Source organism: Bombina bombina, chromosome 7 (genome assembly GCF_027579735.1).
Source record: "Bombina bombina isolate aBomBom1 chromosome 7, aBomBom1.pri, whole genome shotgun sequence".
In the NCBI taxonomy this organism is placed as follows: Eukaryota; Metazoa; Chordata; class Amphibia; order Anura; family Bombinatoridae; genus Bombina; species Bombina bombina.
This window is the reverse complement of record NC_069505.1, coordinates 587,191,770-587,210,181: the sequence shown is the minus strand read 5'-3', so window position 1 is coordinate 587,210,181 and position 18,412 is coordinate 587,191,770. Positions and strand designations below refer to the sequence as shown.

Below are 18,412 nucleotides of genomic sequence, written 5' to 3'. Positions count from 1 at the left end.
AGCCTGGTCCATCCACAGCGGCAGATGTTTTTGACGGCCTTGAGGAGGATATCTCTGGCCTGCACGGCTCCTGGCGGACTCTATTCATTTGGAGCCTGATGACAACATGCAGCAGGAAGTTCGTCCTGTTAGTGGAAGCCAGGTGAGGCAGGGGGTTACGGCCAGGGTGGGTGTGTTGGCCAGTGGGAGGGGTGGTACCAGGGCGGGTATGGCATACACTCACAGTGCTAGAGGGGGGGGAAGGTGTTGGTTTGGGGAGGGTTAGATCACAGAGACGGCCTGTGGCAGAGGTTGCATGGCCTGGTGGAGATGGTTATGGAGCTCCCAAGAGAGGCGGGGGGGGGGGTTTACGGCTAGGGGTGCCAGCCTGCTTAGAGGGAGTGAAGGGGGGAGAGGTGGTATACAAGGGGACATGTGCTCACATGATACTGTTTTTCAGGAACAACCACGGCAGTCGGATCAGCAGGTACAGTCGGCTGTCAGGATATCGGAAAGAGGTGAAAGGATTACGGAGCAGTGCATCGGCGGGCTCCAGACATCGCTTGTCAGCTTTGTCAGCTTTGCTGTCGAAGTTAGAAGGGGTTCCCCCTGCTGGCGGGTCTTCAGTTGAGAGGGCATGGTTACCTGTGGCGGGGGCGCCGGGCATTCTGGATTTAGGTAGGATCGAAGTTTGTGGGGTTTTGGGGTCGGGGGCCAAGGAGGGTGTTGTCCCTGTGGCAGTTACAAGTGCAGGGCGGTCTGGGGAGCCGCTTAGCTTCAGCCTTAAGCTGGTGGATGGGGCGGAATTGAGGGTGGCTGACACAGCGATGTCGCGCTCGTGTCTCTGCTCCATCGGGCCTTTGGGCATGCATTTGACAGCTGAGCTGAAGGAAAAAATCTATAAGAGGGAATTTATTGAGTTGTTCTCATTTCTCCCTCTTGAGCAGTCTTTTGAGATTCCTAAAGGACTCCAAAAAGGACGTGGCTAAGAAGGAAGAAGAAGAGAGGAAAAAACTCTATCGAAAATTGCCAAAAACCTTTACGAATTGGTTCCAGGCGTTTGTAATCTATGCAAGTTTTTTTTCGGGTAGGTTCCCAGATCAGGGTGGGGCTTTGTTTTGTTACCTGGACGAGGTAGCAGCTGCTCAGAGGACCTATGGGGGTATGGCGTAGTGGTCCTATGACAAGCAGTTCAGGCAGCGCCTGTCAGTCAAACCGGATATGAGGTGGGACGACCGGGACATGGGTTTATGGCTCAAGATAATGACACCTCTTAGAGCCACCCAGTCCTTTCAGTCAGGAGCCGGTGGCTCTTCCAGCAATGGGTCTCCGGCGTCCGTTAAGAAGGGATATTGCTTTGCATACAATGATAAATTCTGTAAATGGGGAACCGGTTGTAGGTTTAAACACGAGTGCTCTGGGTGTGGGGGATCCCACCCCTTTGTTAAGTGTTTCAGAAAGGGTAAGCTGGGAGGTTATGGTGACACGCCTGAAAAAGGGGGTGACTCCAGTGAAACTAGGCGCGATGGAACCGTGGCTCGCCCTGTACGCTAGGCGGCAGGGTTGTCGTGAGGAAGCAGCATTGATATGGCATGGCTTCCAGTTTGGTTTTGTGATTCCGTTACAAGGGGGTGCAGGGTTTTTCAAGGGAATTTGAAGTCTGCTCACTTGTGGCCTGGCGTGGTCTTGGAAAAATTGGGAAAAGAGGTGTCTTTGGGGCACATGGCAGGCCCGTTTGACAGGCCTCCTATTGCAGATTTGAGGGTATCCCTCCTGGTGGTGGTTCCAAAGAGAGTGGAAAATTCAGGTTAATCCATCATTTATCTTTCCCCAAAGGGGGATCGGTTAATGATGGTATTCCACAGGAGTTGTCCTCGGTCAAATATGCATCTTTCGATCAGGCGGTTAGTTTGGTGCGGGAGGCTGGTCCCTCCGCATTGCTGGCAAAAATTGACATTGAGGCGGCTTTTAGTCTGTTGCCTGTTCACCCGACCTTGCACCATTTGTTGGGTTGTTGTGTGGACGACTTTTACTACGTGGACCTGTGCTTGCCCATGGGTTGCTCCATCTCATGTTCACTCTTTGACAAATTTAGTACATTTCTTGAATGGGTCGTGGCAGAGCGGTCGGGCCTGTCATCACTGGTTCATTACCTTGATGACTTCTTGTTGGTGGGTCCGGCCGGTTCGGGGGCTTGTAAGCTTTTGAGGGATGTGTGCTATCAGGTGGCGTTTGATTTTGGTGTGCCCATTGCGCTTGAAAAATCTGAGGGCCCGGTTACGTCACTAGAATTTTTGGGCATTACCATTGAATCTGTGAACATGGAATGTAGGCTTCCCAGGGACAAGGTTGTTGACCTGTTGGAAGTCATTGAACATTTTTTGCGGGCAAAAAAGGTTACGCTGAGAGATGCAATCTTTAGTGGGCAAATTTAACTTTGCGTGCAGAATTATCCCGATGGGGAGGGTTTTCTGCAGAAGGTTATCCTTGAATACTGCCCGGGTGGTTAAACCGCATCATTTTATTCGGCTCCCCAAGGAGTTAAAAGATGATTTGCGTGTGTAGAAGCGTTTTTTGCTGGGTTTTAATGGCGCAACTTTAATTCAAGTGGTCAGGCTGTCCAATGAAGAGCTTGGACTTGTGACAGATTTGGCAGGCGGCTGTGGTATTGGCGCTTACTTTAGGGGCCATTGGTGTGCCGATAGGTGGCCTTCTGAATGGATTTCGCTGCGTCTGGTTAAAAACCTGGTGTTCTTAGATTTATTTCCGATTGTGGTTTCCTTGTTTGTGTGGGAATGTGACTTACGCAATAAGTTGGTGGTTTTTTATTCAGACAATATGGGTGTTGTGTATGCATTGAATACATTGACAGCGAAGTCCTTGCCTGTATTGAGATTGTTGCGAGTGTTGGTCTTAAAATGTTTGCAGCTGACTGTTTGCATTAAGGCTAAGCACATTCCAGGTGTTTGTAATTCTATAGCAGACTCCTTATCTCGCTTTCAGTGGCAGCGCTTTCGGGATTTGGTCCCTCACGCAGACATAGAGGGTTGCCCATGCCCAAGTTACCTGTGACGGCTTGGAATGGAGGATTGGCTAGACTGGTAAAGGCTTCTCTTGCTCCAGGTACCTGGGCAGCTTACTCTAGAGTGTGGTGGTAGTGGGAATTCAGATTGTCTTCCAGAACAGGAGGGGAAGGTGTATCGGACCTTACCATTTTTTTGTTGGAATGGATGTTGGAATGGGGTGCTTCGAAGTTATCACATTCAGCGATGGACAGGCGACTGGCAGCCTTGGCTTTTCATTTTAAGCTATTAGGTTTGCGGGACATTACAAAAGGTTTTTGTGTCTGACAAGTCTTGAAAGGTTTGAAGAGGGGTGTGGTTGGGCGTACTTTTGAGTGTCGGTGCCCTATTACCTTTTCGCTGCTCAGCAGTATATTTAAGGTATTGGGGGTTATATGCGTATCAGAGTTTGAGGTTTGCTTGTTCACCTTAGCTTTTGTTTTTGCCTTTTTTGGGGCATTTAGGATATCTGAATTAGTCAGTAAAAACTTGGCCTCAATGGGAGGTTTGGCGTTGGTGGATGTGGCATTATTTGTTTCTAAGGTTGAGATATTTTTGAGACGAAGCAAACGGACCAGGTGGGACGGGGAAGAACGATAGTCCTTTTTCCCAATGGTTTGGAGGTTTGTCCTTGGCTGTGTCTAAGGAATTATTTGGGTGTACGGCCCCTGTTTGGGGGTTCATTGTTGGTTCACCAAGATGGAAGGCCACTGTCGCAGTTTCAGTTTCGGGCGGTTTTAACTAAGTCATTGCTGAAGTCATTGCTGAAGTCATTGCAGGGGAGTTTGGTTCTCATTCCTTCTGCATAGGGGTGGCAACAGAGGCTTCGCTGAGGGGTTTATCTGACACGGCTGTGAAGGGTATTAGTAGGTGGGATTCTAGGTGGTTCCGCCTGTTTGTCCGTCCTGAGTTGGGTGTTTAAGACAGTATTTCTTGTTACTTTTATTTTCTGTGTTCTAGGTGTGGTACGTTTGTGGCTGGTCGGCCACATGTTTATTTATTGGGCACGAAGAGCGGCTGCAGTGAAAGTGGATGGCTTGCAGTTGGGTTTTCCCAAGTCGCGCTGTGATGTTAAATGGTTCGGTGTTAGGGGGCTCCGTTGGGACAGGTTGTTGCCCCTGGTTGTAGATTATTGCAAAACTTTTCGGCCTCCAACTGTGTTGCTGGTTCATGCAGGGGGTAACGATCTTGGCTTTTTACCACAAAGGGAGCTGGTGAGAATCATGAAGAGGGACATTGGGAGGTTGTTGGTTTTATACCCTGCTCTTAAGATTGTTTGGTCTGACATTTTACCAAGGAGAGTTTGGAGGGCAGCTTGGGACCCTGTTCGTCTAGACAAGAGCAGGAGAAAATTTAATAAGTTGATGGGGTCTTTTGTTCGGAGATTGGGTGGTTTGGTAGTACATCACCCAGACTTAGCGGAGGGCTGCAGCTGTTTATTCTTGACTTTAAGGAGACCTTATGCAAGGTGGAAGGGTTGGCGGGACTGGGCTGAGGTGTCAGCCCAGTTGGTGGCGGGGGTGTTAGCCCTTACAATTACAGCAGGTTATGGCTAATTGTTAATGCGGAGGTATTTTGAATTCCCAAGGGGGGAATTCAAGTTGGGGGTCTCTAAGGGCAAGGGGTTCCTTAGAGGCTTATGTTTTAATTATTGACGGGCTCAATCACTTGCACGGTTGGGTCCATTGGTGGATTGACGGCCATAGATATAAAGAAATAACTAGGGACTAGCACCACTGGTCTTTTGGGGTATGTTATGTACAATGTGATTGCAATTTGTGTACTGTTATTTATTAAGTTATTAAAGTTTCTAAAAATTATTTATTAAAATAAAGGAGCTGCGGCCAATTTGCACCAACGCTAAGTCTAGTGTCTTTATTTTATTTGTTGTGTGTTATGAAAATGTTAAAGGTGGTGGTAAAGATAAGGGCCGGATCTTGATGAAATAGCAGGTCAAGATATTCTCTGCGCAACAGCATTGTCGATACTCAAGCTTCGCACAGCACCAGTGGGGCTTGTATCATGTCAGTAATTAAGAAACAGTCTAAAAAGAGTTTAAAAATGGAAAAAAACAAATAAAAGAAAACAAGAGCTGTGTTGAAAATGCTGGTGCACGTGAATACTTAAATACACTTTTGAAAATTATATAGCTTTTATAATAAGCACTTTTGTTCAAACATTTATATAGCGACAATTAAAATTCTTTTTTTTTTAAATGAGATGCATTCATTTGTATTACACACGCACTTTGTGGACTATATCATTTGACACAATCTGTAGACAGATTTTGTAAGCACAGTATGTAGACAGGATCAACAGGCAAAATATGTAGACATGATCTGTAGGCACAGTATGTAGACACGATCTGTAGGCACAGTATGTAGACAGGATCTGTAGGCACAGTATGTAGACAGGATCTGTAGGCACAGTCTGTATACAGGATCTGTAACACAGTATGTATACCGGATCTGTAGGCACAGCATGTAGACAGGAACTGTAGTCACAGTCTGTAGACAGGATCTGTAGGCACAGTTTGTAGACAGGATCTGTAGGCACAGTATGTATATAGGATCTCTAGGTACAGACTGAAGACAGGATCTGTAAGCACAGTCTGTAGACAGGATCTGTAACACAGTCAGAAGACGGGATCTGTAGGTACAGTCTGTAGACAGGATCTGTAGGCACATTATGTAGACAGGATCTGTAGGCACATTATGTAGAAAGGATCTGTAGGTACAGTTTGTAGACAGGAGCTTTAGGCGCAGTATGTAGACAGGATCTGTAGGTACAGTATGCAGACAGGATCTGTAACACAGTCAGTAGACAGGATCTGTAGGCACAGTATGTAGACAGGATCTGTAGGTACAGTTTGTAGACAGGATCTGTAGGTACAGTTTGTAGACAGGATCTTTAGGGGCAGTATGTAGACAGGATCTGTAGGTACAGTTTGTAGACAGGATCTTTAGGGGCAGTATGTGGACAGGATCTATAGGTACAGTTTGTAGACAAGATCTTTAGGCGCAGTCTGTAGGCAAGATCTGTAGGCACAGTATGTAGACAGGATCTGTAGGTACAGTCTGAAGACAGGATCTGTAAGTACAGTCTGAAGACAGGATCTGTAGGCACAGTATGTAGAAAGGATCTATAGGCACAGTATGTAGACAGGATCTGTTGGCACAGTCTGTAGACAGGATCTGTATGCACAGTATGTAGACAGGATCTTTAGGCATAGTATGTAGACAGGATCTGTAAGCACAGTCTGTAGACAGGGTCTTTAGGCACAGTATGTAGACAGGATCTGTAGGCACAGTATGTAGACAGGATCTTTAGGCACAGTATGTAGACAGGATCTGTAGGCACAGTATGTAGACAGGATCTTCAGTCGCAGTATGTAGAAATGAACTGTAGGCACAGTCTGTAGACAGGATCTTTAGGCACAGTATGTAGACAGGATCTGTAGGCACAGTCTGAAGACAGGATCTGTAGGCACAATATGTAAAGAGGATCTGTAGGCACAGTATGTAAAGAGGATCTGTAGGCACATTATGTAGACATGATCTGTAGGCACAGTCTGAAGACAGGATCTGTAGGCATATTATGTAGACAGGATCTGTAGGCACAGTCTGTAGACAGGATCTGTAGGCACAGTCTGTAGACAAGATCTGTAAGCACAGTTCGTAGACAGGATCTGTAAGCACAGTCTGTAGACAGGATCTGTAGGCACAGTATGTAGACAGGATCTGTAGGTGCAGTATGTAGACTGGATCTGTAGGCACGGTATGTAGACAGTATCTGTAGGCACAGTCTGTAGACAGGATCTGTAGGCACAGTCTGTAGACAGGATCTGTAGGCACAGTATGTAGACAGGATCTGTAGGCACAGTATGTAGACAGGATCTGTAGGCACAATATGTAGACAGGATCTGTAGGTACAGTATGTATACCGGATCTGTAGGCAGAGCATGTAGACAGGCACAGTCTGTAGACAGGATCTGTAGGCACAGTCTGTAGACAGGATCTGTAGGCACAGTATGTAGACAGCATCTGTAGGCACAGTCTGTAGACAGGATCTGTAGGCACAGTCTTTAGACAAGATCTGTAGGTGCAGTATGTAGACAGGATCAGTAGGCACAGTATATAGACAGGATCTGTAGGCACAATATGTATATAGGATCTGTAGGCACAGTCTGTAGACAGGATCTGTAGGCACAATATGTAGATAGGATCTGTAGGTACAGTCTGTAGACAGGATCTGTAGGCACAGTATTTAGACAGAATTTTTAAGCACAGTATGTAGACAGGATCTGTAGGCACAGTCTGTAGACAGGATCTGTAGGTGCAGTATGTAGACAGGATCAGTAGGCACATTATATAGACAGGATCTGTAGGCACAATATGCAGATAGGGTCTGTAGGTACAGTCTGTAGACAGGATCTGTAGGCACAGTATTTAGACAGAATTTTTAAGCACAGTATGTAGACAGGATCTGTAGACAAAGGCTGTAGACAGGATCTGTATTCACAGTATGTAGAGAGGATCCATAGGCACAGCATGTAGACAGGATCTGTAGGCACAGGGGCCCATTTATCAAGCTCCGTATAGAGCTTGGGGGTCCGTGTTTCTGGCTTTCCAGAAACACCAGTTATGAAGATGCGGTCTAAAAACCGCTGCTCCATAACCTGTCCACATGCTCTAATTGACACCTCCCTGCTGGTGGCACGCGTTGCACCATCAGCTCACAATGCTGAATATGGAGAGCGTATTGCTCTCTGCATTCAGCGAGGTCTGTCGAACCTGATCCACACTGTCGGATCAGGTCCGACAGACCTTTGTTAAATAGGCCCAACAGTCTGTAGACAGGGTCTGTAGGCACAGCAAGTAGACAGGATCTGTAGAAACAACCTGTAGACAGGATCTTTAGCACAGTCTATAGACAGGGTCTGTAGGCACAGTCTGTAGACTTGATCTGTAGACACAAGGGGCTCCATGTACTAAGCAGTCAGTGAGCTACCCGCAACAAATCTCGCGTCAAAACTCGCAAACTGATATGTACAAAGCCGTCAATTATGTTAAAACTTGCATCTTTAAAATTGCGAGCGTACTTATCCGCCAAACCTCGCTACCTCTTCATTTTTCAATGTAATTAGACACATTTGACCACCAACTCGCCAAAAACGAATGTACTAAAAAATCTATTTGTCCGCTCGCATCAATCTCCGCCCCCACCTCGTTATTTTTGCCTCGCCACCTCTTAGGTGGCGGGCAAGGTACAAAACAATAGGAAAGTCACTCTAGATGCCAGTCTAGACATATATAAAAGGCAGTAATATCAGCATTGTACTTACATTGTTCATTTCAGCAGCTATGGAGAGAATTCTGTTTTTGTTTATTCTCCATGTGATGCAAATCCGGGCTAGAAGACAGAATACTGGAAATGTAGCTAATCGTATCGTTAGAAGAAGGAGAGTTTGTGTTCCCCGTGTATTCCTTCCACGGGTTGGTTTGCACGGCCTTTCTGACCGAGAGATCATACAAAGATTCCGGCTTGATCGTGAATCGATATTACACCTGTATCGAGAGATTGAAGATCATTTGGAGCCGATGACTGCTCGTTCACAAGCTATTCCGGGACTTCTGAAACTATTAGCTGCATTGCATTTTTTTGCAACAGGCTCCTTTCAGGCAGTTTCTAGCGTCATTATTGGAATGAGTCAATCTGCTTTTTCACGCCACTTATCCAAAGTAATAGGGGCTATGATTGTTATTTTTCATCGATATGTTTGTTTGCCATCTACCCCTGAAGAATGGCAATCTATCAAGTCAAATTTCTATAGGATGGCTGGGATGCCCAATGTCCTAGGTGCCTAGTGTCCGTTCTAACTTTCCTGGCTCCTGTCATGATTCTTACATCTTAAGGCAGACTGGGTTATACCGGAAGTTCGAGGACGGAAATATGCCTGAAGGATGGCTTCTAGGTAAGCATAACTGGCGTCTAATTTGTCTCTCATTTCAATGTACAAAAATTGCGCCCAATTTGTCGACTGTAATCTGTATTGTTTAAATTTGTATTGTATAGTTCTCAATCTTTATAATTATTCTTATATTAATATTTATATTTATTATATCTTCTATTAGGAGATGGAGGGTACTCATGTACAGAATGGCTGTTGACTCCCTATAACAACCCACAGACCAGAAGTCAAGTACGTTTCAATGAAGCTCACCAATCTACCAGGGGGATTATTGAGAGGACTTTCGGTCTTTTGAAAATGTGGTTTCGATGTCTTGATCATTCTGGAGGTGCTATGCAGTATGCACCAGAGAAAGTTTCAAAAATTATATTGGTTTGCTGCATACTGCACAATATAGCAATTAAAAGAGGCTGTCCATTAGAAGATGATGATCCAATAGATGCTGATGATTTACCAGAAGAAATATGTGTAGAACAAGCTAATAGGCGTGGAAATGCAACAAGGGACATGGTTTCAGAACAGTATTTTGAAGATTAAAGTTTCAGTTGATCAATAAAAAAACTTTCTTTATTAACTTGTCTCCATTTTTTTTTTAAGAATTAAGGTTATTAAAAATCACTCATGATAAACAGTTAAATACATAACAGTTGTTGCTCTTCAATTATCAAAGGTTTCAAATAAATAAAGTTTATGATCAAAGTTATTACAGACAATATATTATAGGTAATACATTGTCTTTGTGACATCAAACTAGTGTCTACAGCTGCTCTCACTCTTTTACATAATGTGATTAGTGTAATGTAATCCCTCCATAGCTGATGCTAATTCATTGTATTGTGTCATTGAATTGTAGCTGTAACAAGCGACAGTATATTCAACAGTGCTTTATGTTATCAGATAGGATTTTTTAGTTAAAATAGACTTGCTAATTTGCTATGTTTTATTCTAACCTCAATTTTTAACAGCTACTAGGTTTTCCCATATTCAAATAAATACCTTAAGGGCTTACTCTTAACACTTATTTTCTTATCCTTAATAATATATTTTTCCATTCAAGATTTGTTAAAAGAAAAGTGGCATATAGAAAATAATGGCAAATAAATTATTTTATTACAAAATTACAATCTTTAAACATTATATATTAAAAATTGTAAACCAAAATAACTTTTAATACATATAAACACATATGAAAAAAAAAATTGTTTAGAAACAAAATAACAATTGTAAACCAAAATAAATTTTAATACACATAAACACATCTGAAACAAAGAAAATGTTTGGAAAAAAAATAACAATTGTAAACCAAAGTACATTTTAATACATATAAACACATCTTACAAAAAGAAAATGTTTAGAAACAAAATAAAAATTGTAAACCAAAGTACATTTTAATACATATCAACACATCTGAAAAAAAGAAAATGTTTAGAAACAAAATAACAATTGTAAACCAAAGTACATTTTAATACATATCAACACATCTGAAAAAAAGAAAATGTTTAGAAAGCAAATATAATTTGTAATAACTATAAACATCGATATTTACAAACATTCATAAAATACATTAATCTACATATACATTATATTTTATTCTATTTTTCGGGGATACATATCTAGATCAATGCGCTAATGATTGACATAACGATTAATGACGTCATCGTCAAACATGTCGCGTCCTGAACCTTTTGGTGCTGGAGAATTGGTGATATTAGTTTATGCCATGGATAAATATTTCCCTAAACGGATTGGTGGTGTGAGGGGAGTGAGACAGGAATGCAGAGACAAAATTATATACGAGATTCTGAGAAGAATGCATCGTATTTCAAAAATTAAAAGAACAAGACGACAGTGTCTTAGAAAATATAGTGATTTTGAAGAGAAGAGAACTGAAGTACTATAAATCGATTCGAAAATTGATAAGGACATGTAAGTTCCAAAATTATATATTAATACATTTTTTTATATTATAAAAAAGGATGTTATTTTTGAACTGCGTCATCATTGACGAATCAAGGACAATATTATTTTCTGAGTGTTACTTTAACTATATTAGTATATACAATTGCAAAAAGTTACAAAAGTAAGCATGCAGAACTGAGTTAGTAGATTAAAATTTAACTATATTACTATACACTTTAAAGGTTAGAAAAGTTAGCATACAAAAATGAGTTAGTAGAGTAAAATATAACTATATTAGTATATACCATTGAAACATCTTCTAAAAGTAAGCATGCAGAACTGAATAAATAAAAAATTACTTTGAATAATTAATTAATTTTTTTTATTCCAAATTTTTTTTATATATATGTTTATAGATATGAGAAGTAGGAGAATGAAGTGTTCACACCCACCACACTACCTAAGGTCAATGTTGGTGCAAACACCCAGAAGTGAAGCTCTTTCTCCACCTTTGCCAATAACACTATTGGATATTGAATTATCTCCAAATCCATATGAAATTTTTCATAAAAAGACACAGACAGGTAATGACTTATTATTTAACTTTTAAATCATATATTTTAGGTTTTGGCTTAAAAAGTTTTAACATGCAATGTTAATCAAGTTGCTAATTTACTTCTATTATCATTTTTTTCCTCATTATCTTGCTATCTTTATTTGAAAAAGAAGGCATCTAAGCTTTGGAGCCAGCCAATTTTTTGTGGAGTAACATGGACAGCACTTTTTTATTGGTTCTGTCCAATTAGCAAGTACAACACAGTTGGTTCACCAAAAATGGACTGGCATCTAAACTTACATTCTTGATTTTCAAATAAAGATACAAAAAGAATGAAGTAAAATAGAAAGTTTATTTAAATTGCATGCACTATCTGATTCATGAAACTTAGAAATTGGGTTCAATGTCCCTTTTAATGATTATTATTATAGTTTTAAACAATATATCCTAGGTTTTTGATTTAATAGTTTTCTATCTTTATCTTTGTAATTACGTTCATAGATATTACCATGGAAGACATGGAAAATAGTATGGAAATGGAAAAATTTCAAAATCCTGATAGTGTGCAAATATTTGAAGCCTTGAGTTCAGATGATACTCAACCAAGGATAGAAGTTTTACCAACAATGATGGTAGATAAAGGTATGTTTCATACTCAGTAATCTTAAATCTAAGAAAATGAAAGTTTTAACTAATACATATTGTATATTTCAAATAGGAGTTGGCTCAGATGAAATCTTTAAAGGAGTGAACATAAGTGTAGAAGCCAATATAGTAGATAACATAGATAACAGCACATCAGGAGGTAATATTTGTGATGAAAAACCCTATCATACATTGCATATGTATATGAAAATTGAATTAAAATTTGCTTTGCATTTATTTTTCGACAGATTTATCTTCAACATCAACTATTGAAACTGCAGACAAAAGTACTCAGAGTTGTCTTGAAGATCATGTTAAACAAAAAATTTCTAAAATTAGGGCAACTTTGGGAATGTTAATGGAGCAAGTAGATTTTTTATACCGTAAATATGTTATTTGATTTCATTTTTTGTTTTGTCATGATGATTGTCAGAAGAATGACAATTAATAACTGAGAAAAACTTTTGTGTTGAAGAATCAAAAGTGATTTTGAATTTATGTAAATAAACCTTTTTTTTGGGCATAAAAAATTTTGTCTTTATTAAATAATAACAACTTAAACAACACAAAAACTCACTTATTAAACAATATATCGATGAAAAAAAATTAACAGTGACTAATATAGTGTTATAAATAATAAATTAAATGTTCACTCCAGACGTGGCCTCTTTGGGTCTGTTGCACCCTCCCTTTCACTGACAATAGCCAACAGAGATTGTAATGTCCTTTCACTGATGGTTAAAGCTCTGTTAATTTGCTGGTTTTTCTCTTCATCCATCCGCCTCTGCCACTGGAACATTTCTCTTTGCAGCTGTAATTTCTGCATTTCAATCTCATTCCTTTGCATTTCTAGTTCAAACTTTTTTTTTGACAGAGCAGCCCAGCGGTCAATATTAGTGTTAATCATATTTTGCATTTCTCTGTGGTCCTCTCTGTATTGCCTTGCAAGTGTCAACATTTCCCTCAATCCAACATCGGCCAATAGTCCTTCTGCCGGTGTATTGTCAATATTTAGACCACCTGTTTGCAGCGCAATTGGTGGTGCCTGTGTTTCAACAGGTTCCTCAAGGTTTTCCGGTGTGTGAATTTCATCTGGTTGCGCATCTCCACAATCTTCAAAAATATCTGGAGTCTCGCTTCCATCATGCCCTCCTGGTGGTTCATCTTGAATGGGATTTTCCGCTATCGGCATGAGATTGATAGTGATCTCCCTTGATGAGTTTTCTTCTTCTAGATCAAGACATAACAAATTGTTAGTAAGTAAAAATAAAATGTTCTAAAAACACTTGCAGAAATAGAATAGAAGGAGAGAGCAGATACAACAGTCATACACCAATTTAAGTTATATTATATATATATACATATGTGATACATACCATCAAATAATGGAGATGAATGTCCAGTCAATCGCTGGAAAAGACGTCCCAAATCACCTATAAAAAAATAAATAAATAAAATTAAATAAATAAATAAAATAAAAAGGTTTTTTAGTCAATGTATCCATATATTCAAACGCTATTACATTCAGTGAAATTTCTATTTGGAAAATTATTAATGGAAATGTACTTTGCAATTAACTGGACACTGAAGCTAAAATAATATTTTTGAGAATAATATATATAGCATAGAATTTCAATCAACTTTCTAATGTAATACTATGATCAATTCTCAAAAAGAAAATAATGATAACATTTAAACCCATTAGAAAGTTGCTTACAATTGCATGCATGCTCTACACGAATCCTCATTTAAAAAAATTTGTACAGTGTCCCTTTCATGAAAATATATGATCATTGCTATTTGTCCTTCAAATTACATTCCATCTGTAAAAGATCTCGAACTAGAATATGTCAATAATGACATTTGACATTTAAAAAAAAAAAAAAAATTGATAGATAAAAGAGATAAAACACACAACATTGAAATTATTCATTTGTAAAGTACTTACCAGTTGCTCTACCAACACCAGTTTCTGGAGTGCTGGTCCTTAAATCAGGAAGTGTGTCCGCCGAGGAAGTTGTGTGTGTAACATTAGATGTGGAGCGTATTAATTGGCCATGTGTAAAACTGGCCGAAGGTCTGGAAACAGATGCACTGGGTGGTCTGGAAACCGCAGAAGATGAAGTAGAAGAAGTGGGCACTTCGTTACTCCTCACAGGCTCTGCTTGTGTTGTTGGCGTTGCTTTAAAAAAAAAAAAAAAAAAGTTAGGTTTATTTTTATTTCTAGTCTAAACTGAAAGCTAAAAGTGTTAATAATAATAATCACAGCAGTGAATGAAGGCTCAATCATTAAAGGGACATGCCACCCACATTTTTTATTTTAGGATTTAGAAAGAGAATGCAGTTATAAACATCTTTATAATTTACTTATATTATCTAATTAGTTTTATTCTCTTGATATTCTTTGTTGAAAAGCATTTGATTGCTGCACAAAGAAGCCTCGTGTGATTGGCTCACCATGTGCATTTCTTTTTCTTCAACTAAGAATATACAGAAAATGAAGCCAAAGAAATAATGGAAGTAATTTGTAATGTTGTTTAAATTTCTATTCTCTATCTGAATCATGAAATAAAGATTTTGGGTTTAGTGGCCCTTTAAAGGGACATGAACAAATAAAATTTCCTTTACAAATCGCATAAGAAAATGCTTTTTAAAAAATATTTAATTGTATTATGTTTTTGCCTTAATTGGATTTTTAGATTTGATGAAAAGCAAATCTATACAGGCACAGTAAATGATCATTGGTTGATGCACATAGATGGGTCATGTGACTGCGTCAACTATGTGCATAGCTATATCTGAAAAAAGTATATGTTTATAAAGCGGAGAACAATTTTGAAAGATGTTAAAAATAATATTCTATAGTCAAATAACGCAACATGAAAGTCAATAGATCAGAAATTTAAGAAGGCATGTGATCTGGGGTTAGTCTCATGATTAATGTCGGACATACCATGTTACACAACATCAATATTTTTATAATAGTTTCAAATTACATTATTTCTATTGTCATTATCTCTTTAAGGTTTCTATGCAATACTGGTTTGTAAATAAACACATGGGTGTTATCTTTAGGGATCACTATATTAATAATCAACAAATCTATATTTCCGTTAGACCTTTAAAAAAAAGGCAGTATAAAAACCCTATTATTGTACAATCCCTTATACATATATGCAACATAAATGATTACAGTATTTGGGGCCTAAATGGCTTGTACAATCCCTTATACATATCTGCGACATAAATTATTACAGTATTTGGGGCCTAAATGGCCTATATAGATTCAGATACTGAAGCGTAAGAAGTCAGATAGTTATTTTAAAGAAATATATATTGGAGACAATGAGCTATCATAATTTTAAAAAAAAATTTGCATCAATTATGTTGTACATTTACCTCTTAAATCACTGTCACAATCATCCGTTATGCCAGTGACGATCTCTGGTCCCAGACGCTGAACAAGCTTCTGCTCATAATCATTGAGGTCTGCCACATATGCTGGTCCACCTCCAGTAGCACGTGCCGAATTTTTTTCTCTGGCCAATTTAGCTTTGGCGAAACGTTTAATGTCATTGTAACGCTTCTTCAGCTGATCAACATCCTTTTTTCCTGGACCCTGGGCACTAACAGCATCGCTGATCCTTTGCCAGATCTGCTTCCTCCTAGAAAAATTTGTCTGTTTGACACGACATCCAAACAAATAATCATAAGAGTCAATAATCATGTCAATCAAAACAACGTTTTGCTGATGGGAAAAGTGAGGATTCTTGGATTTTGAAGCGGTTTCAGATCCAGATGAAGCCATATCGAATTTGTAAATAAAGATCACAAAAAAGAGCGCTCTGTTATTACTCTCCAAAAATTTTGGAACAATAATAAAAAAGTTGTTTAGAAAAGTTGTACATTTATAGGAGAAAAATTCTATTCCCGCGACTACTATGACATTCATGACACCTTACATGTCACGTGTTAACAATTGGCCAGACAATTCAACTGAAAGTTAAGTACATCAGCTTAGTCGCGGCGAGCGAGGCATCAAATTTATCAATATTCCGCCACTGCTCGCGGCGGGCTAGACGTGTCTATTTATTGTGGGATTATTAGTACATAGCAACAGCGGACACCATTTCGCCCGCGGCGAGTAACGGCGAGTTTAGCTGCGTCTAAAATGACGGATGAATTGACGGCTTAGTACATGGAGCCCAATATGTAGATGTTATCTGTAAGCACAGTCTGTAGACAGCATCTGTAACACAGTCGGTAGACAGGATCTGTAGGTACAGTCTGTAGACAGGATCTGTAACACAGTCTGTAGACATGATATGTAGGCACAGTATGTAGACTGTGTAAATATGTATAGCTTAGAGGAGAGAAGGGAAAGAGGTGATATGATAGCAACTTTCAAGTACATTAAAGGGTTTAGTAAAACTGAGGCTGTGGGTATTTTACATAAAATGGAAAATTCAAGAACAAGGGGTCATGAGCTCAAGCTAAAGGGTAGTAGATTCAGGAGTAATTTGAGGAAGCACTTCTTTACAGAAAGAGTGATTGATTTATGGAATAAACTTCCTCAAGAGGTAGTAGCAACAAACACTGTGGGGACTTTAAAAATGCATGGGACAAGCATAAGGCTATCCTATGAACTAGATAAGTTTATACTGTTAGGTAAGGTCAGGCAGACTTGCTGGGCCTATGGCTCTTATCTGCCGTCAATATCTATGTTTCTATGTTTCTAGACAGGATCTGTAGGCACAGTATGTAGACAGGATCTGTGGGTACAGTCTGTAGACAGGATCTGTAGGTGCAGTATGTAGACAAGATCTGTAGGTACAGTCTGTAGACAGGATCTGTAGGCTGCCAAGGTATATGTGGGGTAAATAAATATATATATTTTAATCATATATTTTAAGGCTATGCAATACAATTATATTTATTCAGCTCTGAACTGGTCAGCAGAAAGGACTCATTTCTGTCAGACAAACTGACTTCAGACAGGTTTGGTTCTCCCCCACTTTCTATATTACACAGGAGACTCATAGAGATTACTTTGAAGGAGACATTCCTGGCTAAAATGAGAACAATAGAACATTTGGTTTAATTAAAATGTAACACAGTTTCAGAAACCATCTGTGTGATTGCCTGGGAACGAATGTTAAAAGACAGCATTCTGATACCTAGATCAGGATACATGCCCCTATATGGGTTTCCTCTAATGGAGATGCCGATCCGTCTGAAGAGATGTGAAAAATGCGAGCATTTTTCAAAAGGGACTGATAATTAGCACAGATTTGTTGAGTGGCTCATGCTGTGTGGCTACTAATACTGGAATATACAAGATGTTAAACATACGTCTGGGGTTAGGATAACATAGAGAAAGCACATGACTTACATGTTTCCAACAACTGTATTTAGATTTCAAATAAAATATACTAGGAAAATAAATACAAGATACTGCATAGAAGTGGATGTGTATGTGTATGTGTATATATATCTATATATGTATATGTGTATTGTATATATACATGCATATTTTGAAAGCATGAATATCTTAGCCTCTGTGTGTTTAGGAACATGAATAGATGTTTATGGACCTGAAGAGAAGTGATTATTAACATTTATTTTTATTTCAGATCTACATAGACAGGATTCATGTATTCCGGAAGAAATACACAGAAATGTAACATGCTATATCTGAATAAATGCAGTATATCAGGAGTTTTAAATACTACCAATCTGGAAATATAAAAATAGGCTGTTATTTCTATAGAAATACCAGGATACTGATAAAATTATAATGCATTTTAAGCTAATAATTAGCAGTGTTAAATTGCTTTAATATAATACAATGTTAATAATAAAACATGATGTTTCATATCAAAACGATCAGGAAATTGATCTGATGCTGCTTCACCTATAATTAATATTGGGAGATTTTGGCTGAGCTGACTGGTAATTGGATGCTGGCGTGAAATGCCATATACTCAAAGCAAAGCTGATCAATTCTTCTCATTGACTGCAAATTATACTTTTTGGTATTCTGAGGTGAAATTGGATCTGTTGAGAAACATTGGAAACTGGATTGCTGTTTATTTGGTAATGTATACAAGGTCATTGGTAAGATAAGTTATATGCATAGCCACTACAGTTAAATTATAGTAAGCAGATTGTACTTTTAAACTGTGTGTCATTGTTTTGGATAGTTCTTAGCTGGCCTGTTTGTATAAAAAAAAACAATTTAAAATAAGCATTCATTGTTGCTGGTTTGGCAGAGTCAGGGAAATAAATTGTATTTTAAAT

The 18,412-nt window shown here is 39.0% G+C and overlaps 1 protein-coding gene across 1 annotated transcript in view; it reads left to right on the top strand.

The window, feature by feature from the left end:
* Window positions 1–18,412, top strand: part of LOC128667151 (uncharacterized protein C6orf132 homolog) — a 121,460-nt gene that overhangs the window by 43,804 nt on the left and 59,244 nt on the right. The gene's annotated exons all lie outside the window — the stretch shown is intronic.